Source organism: Oncorhynchus mykiss, chromosome 12 (assembly GCF_057628025.1).
Source record: "Oncorhynchus mykiss isolate SJ-2025 chromosome 12, ASM5762802v1, whole genome shotgun sequence".
Classification (NCBI taxonomy): Eukaryota; Metazoa; Chordata; class Actinopteri; order Salmoniformes; family Salmonidae; genus Oncorhynchus; species Oncorhynchus mykiss.
In genome coordinates, this window is record NC_143033.1 from 6,047,501 (window position 1) to 6,060,676 (window position 13,176).

At 46.6% G+C, this 13,176-nt stretch overlaps 1 protein-coding gene across 1 annotated transcript in view; it reads right to left on the bottom strand.

Annotated features, from left to right (window-relative positions):
* The window catches only part of mbd2 (methyl-CpG binding domain protein 2), a 117,274-nt gene that overhangs the window by 27,709 nt on the left and 76,389 nt on the right, over positions 1-13,176 (bottom strand).

Consider the following 13,176-nt stretch of genomic DNA (forward strand, 5'->3'; position numbering starts at 1 on the left):
AGGGGCCTCCTGTGGTGTCACTCCATAGAACTGTTGAGAGGGGCCTCCTGTCAATTTCGGGCATGTCCAAAACATGTGCAGTAAAGTAGCAGGGGCCTGCTTACATGGGTCACAATACAGCACCACCGACACGGCCCGCTACCAAAACCTGCGGGCTCCTCTTCACTGCAGCCGACGTGAGGAAAACATTTAAACGTGTTAAACCTCGCAAGGCTGCAGGCCCAGACGGCATCCCCAGCCGCGCCCTTAGAGCATGCGCAGACCAGCTGGCTGGTGTGTTTACGGACATATTCAATAAATCCTTATCCCAGTCTGCTGTTCCCACATGCTTCAAGAGGGCCACCATTGTTCCTGTTCCCAAGAAAGCTAAGGTAACTGAGCTAAATGACTACCGCCCCGTAGCACTCACTTCCGTCATCATGAAGTGCTTCGAGAGACTATTCAAGGATCATATATCCTCCACCCTACCTGATAACCTAGACCCACTCCAATTTTCTTACCGCCCAAATAGGTCCACAGACGACGCAATCTCAACCACACTGCACACTGCCCTAACCCATCTGGACAAGAGGAATACCTATGTGAGAATAATGTTAATCGACTACAGCTCAGCATTTAACACCATAGTACCCTCCAAACTCGTCATAAAGCTCGAGACCCGTTCTGAGCCCTCTCCTGTACTCCCTGTTCACCCAAGACTGCGTGGCCATGCACGCCTCCAACTCAATCATCAAGTTTGCGGACGACACTACAGTGGTAGGCTTGATTACTAACAACGACGAGACGGCCTACAGGGAGGAGGTGAGGGCCCTCGGAGTGTGGTGTCAGGAAAATAACCTTACACTCAACGTCAACAAAACAAAGGAGATGATTGTGGACTTCAGGAAACAGCAGAGGGAGTACCCCCTATCCACATCGACGGGACAGTTGTTTTAAGTTCCTCGGCGTACACATCACAGACAAACTGGATTGGTCCACCCACACAGACACCTCTTCAACCTCAGGAGGCTGAAGAAATTCGGCTTGTCACTAAAAGCACTTCTATAGATGCACAATCGAGAGCATCTTGTCGGGCTGTATCACCGCCTGGTACGGCAACTGTTCCGCCCACAACCGTAAGGCTCTCCAGAGGGTTGTGAGGACTGCACAACGCATCACCGGGGGCAAACAACCTGCCCTCCAGGACACCTACACCACCCAATGTCCCAGGAAGGCCATAAAGATCATCAAGGACAACAACCACCCGAGCCACTGCCTGTTCACCCCGCCATCATCCAGAAGGCGAGGTCAGTACAGGTGCATCAAAGCAGGGACCGAGAGACTGAAAAACAGCTTCTATCTCAAGGCCATCAGACTGTTAAACAGCCACCAGTAACATTGAGTGGCTGCTGCCAACATACTGACTCAACTCCAGCCACTTTAATAATGGAAATTGATGGAAATTGATGTAAAAATGTATCACTAGCCACTTTAAACAATGCCACTTAATATAATGTTTACATACCCTACATTACTCATCTCATATGTATAGGTTTATACTGCACTCGATACCATCTACTGCATCTTGCCTATGCCGTTATGTACCATCACTCATTCATATATCTTTATGTACATATGCTTTATCCCTTTACACTTGTGTGTATAAGGTAGTAGTTTTGGAATTGTTAGATTACTCGTTGGTTATTACTGCATTGTCGGAACTAGAAGCACAAGCATTTCGCTACACTCGCATTAACATCTGCTAACCATGTGTATGTGACAAATAAAACATTTGATTTGGATCAATTTCTGGTCTTAACCAATAAATTTGCCTTTGACCAATGCAGCCAAAGAACTATTTTAAATTGAATTACAGCATGTCTTAGACATATAGATGAAGAATGGTATCGCTAAAACTCTGCCAAGTCACTCTGAAAGGCACATGACCAAAAAAAAGTTTGCGTGTAAGAAAGATGAATAGGCATCAATTCACTTTTTTGCAGATGAACCTTCAACCCAGATATTTTACCAACTGTCTTTAGTAGAAGCTGGATCTTTGGTAGACCAGTTGAAGGGTCAGACATATATAATAGCATGTCATCCGCATAGTGAGACGTCATGCTCTAAGCCCCCTCTTTCGAATACCTTTGATAGTGGTGTTGTTCTCAATTGCCATGGCAAACAGCTGAGGGGACAGAGGACAACCCTGTCTTGTCCCACGTTGAAGTTGGAAATAAGATGAAAAGTTATTATTTGTGCGGACTGCAGCCATAGGGGAGGAGTAAAGGATTTTTGATCCAGGACATAAAATTGGGACCGAATGCAAATTGTTTGAGAGTGTAAAATAGATAAATCCCAATCTACCCGATCAAACGGCATCAAATTCTCAGCATCAAGTGATAACAATATCTCTGGATTGTCCGATGAAGAGGGCTTATAAATACGTCTGATGTTTAAAAAAACATTTTTTTTTTTAAATGAAATCAGTTTGATCTATAGAGATAATGGAGTCAATGACTGACTCAAAACCAGTTTGATCTGTAGAGATAATGGAGGGAAGGACTGACTCAAAACCAGCTTGATCTGTAGAGATAATGGAGGGAATGACTGACTCAAAACCAGTTTGATCTGTAGAGATAATGGAGGGAAGGACTGACTCAAAACAATAGGCAATCATCTTAGAAAGTATCTTTACATCACAAATCAGTAAAGAAGTTGGCCTATATTTGAACCACACTCAAGAGGTTTTTATCTACCTTTTTCAGAATAAGTGAAATACATTTTTGTCTCATTTCTTGAGGGTAAAGAGTTTGTGGAGAATGATTCCTCAAATACGGAAAACAAGAGAGGAGAGAGTTGATTTATTAGAATTTGCTCATAAATCCTTCGGGTCCAAGGGGATTTACCACACTGCATAGATTTAATTACCAACACAATCTCTTCTACAGAGAACTGTTATTCTAATTCAGCAGCTATCTCAGGTTCAACTGTAGGAACATCTAAGTTCTCAAAGAAGGTGTGGAGTAAGGTGGCATTTACCAGCGGACCCCGAAGTGTATAATCGTGAGTAAAAGTTCTGAAAGCATGAATTGACCTCTAAATCATCAATGCGTGTGTTACCCAGCTCGTCAGTGATCTCAGTGTGCCCTTCTCCCCTGATTTCGCTCCGTATTCATCATTTTCGTATGGAGATTTACTCATTCGAAGTTCAGCTCGTCGAGTTGAAAGAAGATCAATCTCTGTCTGAAGTGTCAAACGTTGATTTAGTAAATCTGCAGATGAAGAGTGTAAATATGCCATAACCAAATCCAAGATTTTATTTGTATGTACCCCTCAGCGTTGACTATTGCACTTCCTTAATCTTGCGCTGTACGAAATCATTTGTCCCCTTAAAATAAGCCTTCATTGATTCCCATACTGTTGGAGGGGGTTGAAATAAGAGAAATAGATCCATTTGAAAGGATATAAAAGCAACAAAGGTTTCTTCTGATAGCAGTAGTGATTTAAGACACCCAGGGCAATAATTAGACTGTGTATTCGCTACAAGTAGTTTCATAGAGGAAGATGATCCAAAATGACTATAGCTTGGTAATCAATCACACTCCGTGATAAGTGGCAGAAATCTATCGTCTTATAAAAAAGTAGTCTATATGTGAGAAGGTCTTGTGAACTGGCGAGCAAAACATATTACTCCACAGGTGTGGGATTGTGGAAACGCCACACATCAGATATGTCTTAAGCTAAAGCTGAATTGTGGATACTGTCGTTGATGAAGATGATACCCTTAGGAGAGCTACGATCCAGACTGGGCGACAGTACACAATTCATATCACCACCTAGTATTAGGCAGGTGTGTGTCCGTATTTGGTAATCGAGAAAATACATTTGTGAAGAATGAACTGTTATTCCAATTGGTTGCATAAATGTTAGCCAAGATAACAGGGTGTATTATATGGTCTCCCTACTACATTAAATGACATGGCCTGCTGAGTCTGCCTCTACATTTGACATTGAGAAAATGGCTGCTCCTCTAGATTCAGAATGAAAGTTGGAATGATATGATTGACCGATCCCACCCTCCTGCGGTCTAAAGTGCCGAGCCGTGCGTCCTGAAGAAAGAAGACGTCTACTTTAAGGTGATTTAAATGACAAAGGACCCTTTTATGGTTCACTGGGCGATTTAAAGATTTAACATTTCAGCTAGTAAAAGTGACCGAGCAACCAGCTGTCCCTCTCATGATATTAGCCATGTAAAGTCAACCAGCTGTCCCTCTCATGACATTAGCCATGTAAAGTCAACCAGCTGTCCCTCTCATGATATTAGCCATGTAAAGTCAACCAGCTGTCCCTCTCATGATATTAGCCATGTAAAGTCAACCAGCTGTCCCTCTCATGATATTAGCCATGTAAAGTCAACCAGCTGTCCCTCTCATGATATTAGCCATGTAAAGTCAACCAGCTGTCCCTCTCATGATATTAGCCATGTAAAGTCAACCAGCTGTCCCTCTCATGATATTAGACCTAGCCATGTAAAGTCAACCAGCTGTCCCTCTCATGATATTAGACCTAGCCATGTAAAGTCAACCAGCTGTCCCTCTCATGATATTAGCCATGTAAAGTCAACCAGCTGTCCCTCTCATATTAGACCTAGCCATGTAAAGTCAACCAGCTGTCCCTCTCATGATATTAGACCTAGCCATGTAAAGTCAACCAGCTGTCCCTCATGATATTAGACCTAGCCATGTAAAGTCAACCAGCTGTCCCTCTCGTGATATTAGACCTAGCCATGTGAAGTCAACCAGCTGTCCCTCTCATGATATTAGACCTAGCCATGTAAAGTCAACCAGCTGTCCCTCTCATGATATTAGACCTAGCCATGTAAAGTCAACCAGCTGTCCCTCTCATGATATTAGCCATGTAAAGTCAACCAGCTGTCCCTCTCATGATATTAGACCTAGCTATGTAAAGTCAGGTGGGAAAGGGATAGACGCCAGATTACAATAACAACTAATCCATTAAACATTTTTCAAATTAGTAAATAAAAAAAAAGTTGAAGAAGAATAAAAAAACGTAAACAAACAATATTCTGAAGTCTGGCATGAAAAAGTAGAGCCATCCCCCTGGTCACCTAATAGAACAAGGTAACCACTAATCACACATGATTGTTTGTTTGTTATGCGGAACACCAAACCTAGAGAGAGCCCTGATGAAATAGTGAAGGATTTAAAACAAGTTGAACATAATAAATAAATAAATAAATAAATAAGAAATACTTATTTATAACCCAAAACAAGACGGTTTTAAAAGATCGTATAAAACATTTTATAAATCACATCTTACAGCAATACCACTCCGGAGCGCTCTGGAGAAGGTTTTCATCAAGGATCTCTCTGTACTTTGCTCCATTCATCTTACCCTCTATCCTGACTAGTCTCCCATTCCCTGCCGCTGAAAAACATCCCCGCAGCATTATGCTGCCACCACCATGCTTCACCGTAGGGATGGTGCCAGGTTTCCTCCAGACGTGAAGCTTGGCATTCAGGCCAAAGAGTTCAATCATGGTTTCATCAGACCAGAGAATCGTGTGTCCTTTAGGTTCCTTTCGATAAACTCCAAGCGGGCTGTCATGTGCTTTTTAATGAGGAGTGGATTCTGTCTGCCCACTCTACCATAAAGGCCTGAGATGTTTGTCAATCTGGAAGTTTCTCCACAGAGGAACTCCGGAGCTCTGTCAGAGTGAACATCGGGTTCTCTAGGAAGGGTCATAGTGGTTCCAAACTTCTTCCATTAAGAATGATGGAGGCCGCTGTGTTCTTGGGGACCTTCAATGCTGCAGAAATGTTTTGGTACCCTTCCCCAGATCTGTACCTCGACACACTTCTGTCTCGGAGCTCTACAGACAATTCCTTCGACCTCATGGCTTTGTTTTTGCTCTGACATGCACTGTTAACTGTGGGACCTTTATATAGACAGGTGTGTGCCTTTCCAAAGGACAATTCATTGAATTTACCACAGGTGGACTCCAATCATGTTGTAGAAACATCTCAAGGATGATCATTGGAAACAGGATGCACCTGGGCTCAATTTCGAGTCTCATACCAATGGGTCTGAATACTTATGTAAATAAGTAATTATGTAGATTGATGAGAAAAAACTCATATTTAATTAATTTTAGAATAAGGCTGTAATGTAACAAAATGTTGGGGTCTGAATACTTTCCGAATGCACTGTGTTTCTTTGTAGGCTATATCCTTGAAATAACTGAAATAATATAGCCTACAGAATTAATTTTCCTTCTTAGACTCCCTGTCTGTCTCCTGACCTATTTAGAGTGTTTATATGCTGTTTAATATGACATGTAGACTTTTTGAAATGATGAACGCTTCTTACATTCACCTTTTCATATTTATTCAATTACTTTTCACTCAAATCCATATGTACAGGTAGAGTCAGCGCAGGTAGAGTCAGCGCAGGTAAAGTCAGCGCAGGTAGAGTCAGCACAGGTAGAGTCAGCGCAGGTAGAGTCAGCGCAGGTAAAGTCAGCGCAGGTAGAGTCAGCGCAGGTAAAGTCAGTGCAGGTAGAGTCAGCGCAGGTAGAGTCAGCGCAGGTAGAGTCAGCGCAGGTAAAGTCAGCGCAGGTAGAGTCAGCGCAGGTAAAGTCAGTGCAGGTAGAGTCAGCGCAGGTAGAGTCAGCGCAGGTAGAGTCCGCGCAGGTAGAGTCCGTGCAGGTAGAGTCCGTGCAGGTAGAGTGCGCGCAGGTTGAGTCCGTGCAGTTAAGAGTCCGTGCAGGTAGAGTCCGTGCAGGTAGAGTCAGCGCAGGTAGAGTCCGTGCAGTTAAGAGTCCGTGCAGGTAGAGTCCGTGCAGGTAGAGTCAGTACAGGTAGAGTCCATACAGGTAGAGTCCATACAGGTAGAGTCAGCGCAGGTAGAGTCAGCGCAGGTAGAGTCAGCGCAGGTAAAGTCAGCGCAGGTAGAGTCAGCGCAGGTAAAGTCAGTGCAGGTAGAGTCAGCGCAGGTAGAGTCAGCGCAGGTAGAGTCCGCGCAGGTAGAGTCCGTGCAGGTAGAGTCCGTGCAGGTAGAGTGCGCGCAGGTTGAGTCCGTGCAGTTAAGAGTCCGTGCAGGTAGAGTCCGTGCAGGTAGAGTCAGCGCAGGTAGAGTCCGTGCAGTTAAGAGTCCGTGCAGGTAGAGTCTGTGCAGGTAGAGTCAGTACAGGTAGAGTCCATACAGGTAGAGTCCATACAGGTAGAGTCAGCGTAGGTAGAGTCAGTGCAGGTAGAGTCCATACAGGTAGAGTCCATACAGGTAGAGTCAGCGCAGGTAGAGTCAGTGCAGGTAGAGTCAGCACAGGTAGAGTCCGTACAGGTAGAGTCAGCGCAGGTAGAGTCAGCGCAGGTAGAGTCAGCACAGGTAGAGTCAGCACGAATCAATGGCTAACCAGTCAGATCTGTCTTCTCTCATTCTATGGGATGATCTGTCTTCTCTCATTCTATGGGATGATCTGTCTTCTCTCATTCTATGGGATGATCTGTCTTCTCTCATTCTATGGGATGATCTGTCTTCTCTCATTCTATGGGATGATCTGTCTTCTCTCGTTCTATGGGATGATCTGTCTTCTCTCATTCTATGGGATGATCTGTCTTCTCTCATTCTATGGGATGATCTGTCTTCTCTCATTCTATGGGATCACAGAGGCATGAGAAAAACGGATCCATTCCACACCTCCTCTCCCTCTCTCCTCTCCACTCCCTCTCTCCTCTCCACTCCCTCTCTCCTGACCTCTCCCTCTCTCCTGTCCTCTCCCTCTCTCCTCTCCACTCCCTCTCTCCTCTCCACTCCCTCTCTCCTGTCCTCTCCCTCTCTCCTCTCCACTCCCTCTCTCCTGTCCACTCCCTCTCTCCTCTCCACTCCCTCTCTCCTCTCCACTCCCTCTCTCCTGTCCTCTCCCTCTCTCCTCTCCTCTCCCTCTCTCCTCTCCTCTCCCTCTCTCCAGTCCTCTCCCTCTCTCCTGTCCTCTCCCTCTCTCCTCTCCACTCCCTCTCTCCTGTCCTCTCCCTCTCTCCTCTCCACTCCCTCTCTCCTCTCCTCTCCCTCTCTCCTCTCCACTCCCTCTCTCCTCTCCACTCCCTCTCTCCTCTCCTCTCCCTCTCTCCAGTCCTCTCCCTCTCTCCTGTCCACTCCCTCTCTCCTCTCCACTCCCTCTCTCCTCTCCTCTCCCTCTCTCCTCTCCACTCCCTCTCTCCACTCCCTCTCTCCTCTCCACTCCCTCTCTCCTCTCCACTCCCTCTCTCCTCTCCACTCCCTCTCTCCTGTCCTCTCCCTCTCTCCTCTCCACTCCCTCTCTCCTGTCCACTCCCTCTCTCCTCTCCACTCCCTCTCTCCTCTCCACTCCCTCTCTCCTGTCCTCTCCCTCTCTCCTGTCCACTCCCTCTCTCCTCTCCACTCCCTCTCTCCTCTCCACTCCCTCTCTCCTCTCCACTCCCTCTCTCCTGTCCTCTCCCTCTCTCCTCTCCACTCCCTCTCTCCTCTCCACTCCCTCTCTCCTGTCCACTCCCTCTCTCCTGTCCACTCCCTCTCTCCTGTCCACTCCCTCTCTCCTCTCCACTCCCTCTCTACTCTCCACTCCCTCTCTCCTGTCCTCTCCCTCTCTCCTCTCCACTCCCTCTCTCCCTCTCTCCTGTCCTCTCCCTCTCTCCAGTCCTATTCTCCCTCTCACCTCCTCTCTCCTCTCCTCCCATAATAACCCAGAGAGAGCTGGTTATCGGAGCTCAGCTCAGTGTGCCATCATGCCTTTGTATACACTGCCATCTACAGGATTACAGGACTCATTAGAGCTCCCAGTAACATGAAGGGAGAGGAGGGCTCCGGTGAAAAGTAGTGAAAGGTGTTTCATGCCTTATAGTTCCAACAGATATGACTAAGTGACTGATGACTGAATGACTGGCTGGCAACTGGCTGGCTGGTGACTGGCTGGCTGGCTGGTGACTGGCTGGCTGGTGACTGGCTGGCTGGCTGGTGACTGGCTGGCTGGTGACTGGCTGGCTGGTGACTGGCTGGCTGGCGACTGGCTGGCTGGCGACTGGCTGGCTGGCGACTGGCTGGCTGGTGACAGGCTGGCTGGCTGGTGACTGGCTGGCTGGTGACTGGCTGGCTGGTGACTGGCTGGCTGGCGACTGGCTGGCTGGCGACTGGCTGGCTGGCGACTGGCTGGCTGGTGACAGGCTGGCTGGCTGGTGACAGGCTGGCTGGCTGGTGACAGGCTGGCTGGCTGGTGACAGGCTGGCTGGCTGGTGACTGGCTGGCTGGCAACTGACTGGCTGGCGACTGACTGGCTGGCGACTGACTGGCCGGTGACTGACTGGCCGGCTGGTGACTGGCTGGCCGGCTGGTGACTGGCTGGCCGGCTGGTGACTGGCTGGCCGGCTGGTGACTGGCTGGCCGGTGACTGACTGATTGGCTGACTGCCTGGTGACAAGAGACAGATCCCTACAGATGACGCCAGAAGAAATGGAGTCAGTTGTAATCCACTCCTTCTCTCTGAACCATGTCACCTAGTGTATAGCAGAGAATGTGTTTCCATACCAAGGGAAGGCGGCAATCATTTCTACTTCACCACCGAGACTCAATGTAGATCTGCACTGAGAACAAATTTCAAGGGAAAAGGTCACCCTCTCTGGTCAAAAGTAGTCCACACTACAAAGGGAAAGGGGTACCAATTTCAGACGCGATCTATATGTTGTTTGTGATAAAGAGTTTGTTAAAACACTCTTCCCATTGAGAGCCCTCAGCTCACCTTCACTATTATGAGTCCTGCAGGACTTCACAGACACGATGTTCTAGAATCGTTGGGTCTATGTTCTAGAATCTTTGGGTCTGTGTTCTAGAATCTTTGGGTCTGTGTTCTAGAATCTTTGGGTCTGTGTTCTAGAATCTTTGGGTCTGTGTTCTAGAATCTTTGGGTCTGTGTTCTAGAATCTTTGGGTCTGTGTTCTAGAATCTTTGGGTCTATGTTCTAGAATCTTTGATTACCCATCAGCCTAGATCTTTCCCTGGCTACCAAATGTGTTCCTCAATCTGGATTCAGGCCGGGTCATAGTACCACCCCCACTGCATCCCTGGTGTTAAATAACGTGGTAAAGGGTATGTATAAAAATGAAAGACTGTGCTGCCCTCTTCATTCACCTATCGAAGGCTTTTGATACTGTTGTCCACTCTTTACTAATGCAAAGATTGTATGCAATTGGCCTGGATCAAGCATCATGCAATACCTGACAGACAGGACACAAGGGGTATTCTCTGATGGCGTTAAGTCAGGTTTCCGTGACATTAGGAAAAGGTGTCCCACAGGGGTCGATGTTTGGCCCTATACTTTTTACGGTTTAATAATATATATGCCAAACAAAAAGTGTAACATACATCTGTTTGCAGATGACACTGTTGTGTATGCTGTTGCTCCAATGGTTGACCAGGCTGTGTCAGAGCTATTGCCCTGCAGAAAGCCTTTGTTGAACTGAAATAGGTAGTTAAATATCTGGGCATCTGGATTGACAAAAAAGGACAATTTTAAAAAGCATATTGATGAGTTAGTTAAGGAAAAAAATGAATTCAACTGAATGTTCTGGTGCCTGAGGCAGTTCAACTTGATATTCTGGTGCCTGAGGCAGTTCAACTGGATGTTCTGGTGCCTGAGGCAGTTCAACTGGATGTTCTGGTGCCCGAGGCAGTTCAACTTGATGTTCTGGTGCCTGAGGCAGTTCAACTGGATGTTCTGGTGCCCGAGGCAGTTCAACTGGATGTTCTGGTGCCCGAGGCAGTTCAACTTGATGTTCTGGTGCCCGAGGCAGTTCAACTTGATGTTCTGGTGCCTGAGGCAGTTCAAATTGATGTTCTGGTGCCTGAGGCAGTTCAACTGGATGTTCTGGTGCCTGAGGCAGTTCAACTTGATGTTCTGGTGCCTGAGGCAGTTCAACTTGATGTTCTAGTGCCTGAGGCAGTTCAACTTGATATTCTGGTGCCCGAGGCAGTTCAACGGGATGTTCTGGTGCCCGAGGCGGTTCAACTTGATGTTCTGGTGCCCGAGGCGGTTCAACTTGATGTTCTGGTGCCCGAGGCAGTTCAACTGGATGTTCTGGTGCTCGAGGAAGTTCAACTTGATGTTCTGGTACATGAGGCAGTTCAACTGGATGTTCTGGTGCCCGAGGCAGTTCAACTGGATGTTCTGGTGCCCGAGGCAGTTCAACTGGATGTTCTGGTGCCCGAGGCAGTTCAACTGGATGTTCTGGTGCCCGAGGCAGTTCAACTGGATGTTCTGGTGCCCGAGGCAGTTCAATTGGATGTTCTGGTGCCTGAGGCAGTTCAACTGGATGTTCTGGTGCCTGAGGCAGTTCAACTGGATGTTATGGTGCCTGAGGCAGTTCAACTGGATGTTATGGTGCCTGAGGCAGTTCAACAGGATGTTGTGGTGCCTGAGGCAGTTCAACTTGATGTTGTGGTGCCTGAGGCAGTTCAACTTGATGTTGTGGTGCCTGAGGCAGTTCAACTTGATGTTGTGGTGCCCGAGGCAGTTCAACTTGATGTTCTGGTACCTCTGGGGCAGTTCAACTTGTTGATTAAGGACCTCTTTGCAGAGGAATGGATTGTTTTTCTTGAATGGCTTGTAAATCTTTTTATGATGCTGTATTTGTAAATTGTATAAATTGTGTATATGCAGCACTCCCTTGTGGAAGAGGCCTTGGTCTAAATGGGACTACATGAGAAAATAAACGTTCAATGACGATAACAACAATATGTTAGACAGAACCTCCTAACAGGCACATCACAGTTCCCTATGTAGAGGATAGGATCAATGGAGGAGAAGCATAATTACACATAACACTCCTGTTGAGGACTGGGACAATAACACTTCTGTTGAGGACTGGGACAATAACACTCCTGTTGAGGACTGGGACAATAACACTCCTGTTGAGGACTGGGACAGGGACAATAACACTCCTGTTGAGGACTGGGACAATAACACTCCTGTTGAGGACAATAACACTCCTGTTGAGGACTGGGACAATAACACTCCTGTTGAGGACAATAACACTCCTGTTGAGGACTGGGACAATAACACTCCTGTTGAGGACAATAACACTCCTGTTGAGGACAATAACACTCCTGTTGAGGACAATAACACTCCTGTTGAGGACAATAACACTCCTGTTGAGGACAATAACACTCCTGTTGAGGACAATAACACTCCTGTTGAGGACAATAACACTCCTGTTGAGGACTGGGACAATAAGACTCCTGTTGAGGACTGGGACAATAAGACTCCTGTTGAGGACTGGGACAATAAGACTCCTGTTGAGGACTGGGACAATAACACTCCTGTTGAGGACTGGGACAATAACACTCCTGTTGAGGACTGGGACAATAACACTCCTGTTGAGGACTGGGACAGGGACAATAACACTCCTGTTGAGGACTGGGACAATAACACTCCTGTTGAGGACTGGGACAATAACACTCCTGTTGAGGACTGGGACAATAAGACTCCTGTTGAGGACTGGGACAATAACACTCCTGTTGAGGACTGGGACAGGGACAATAACACTCCTGTTGAGGACTGGGACAATAACACTCCTGTTGAGGACTGGGACAATAACACTCCTGTTGAGGACTGGGACAATAAGACTCCTGTTGAGGACTGGGACAATAACACTCCTGTTGAGGACTGGGACAATTAACGTATAACCATTAATTAATTAACATATAACCGACGGTTATGGATTAAGACAATGATGAAATGAAAATAACCATCATAAGTATTAAAAAACAATGCATTTTGTGTGTTTGGAACCAACAGCTGAGTGTGGTTGAGTGAGATAGAAACACAATGAATAGAACAGACTTGGAACCTCTAATCCTGGCAGTATAACGGGTCAACTCATACGCTCTCTCTACGGCTGCCAGGTATTGTGATGCAATAATTGCCGTGGTAATGTAGAATATTCATTCAAATGATGTTTAATTGATGTGGCTCACGCATTCTATTCATTCTTTTTCTATGGCATCACATTCAGTCAGGATGAGGAGGAGAAAATGTACAAAAAAAATGTACAATGTACATTGAGAAAAAAAATGCCCCCCCCCTCCACCCTCGAACACGCATGGTGAATGTTTCCATATGGACTGAAACACTAAGAATTTGCCCATTAC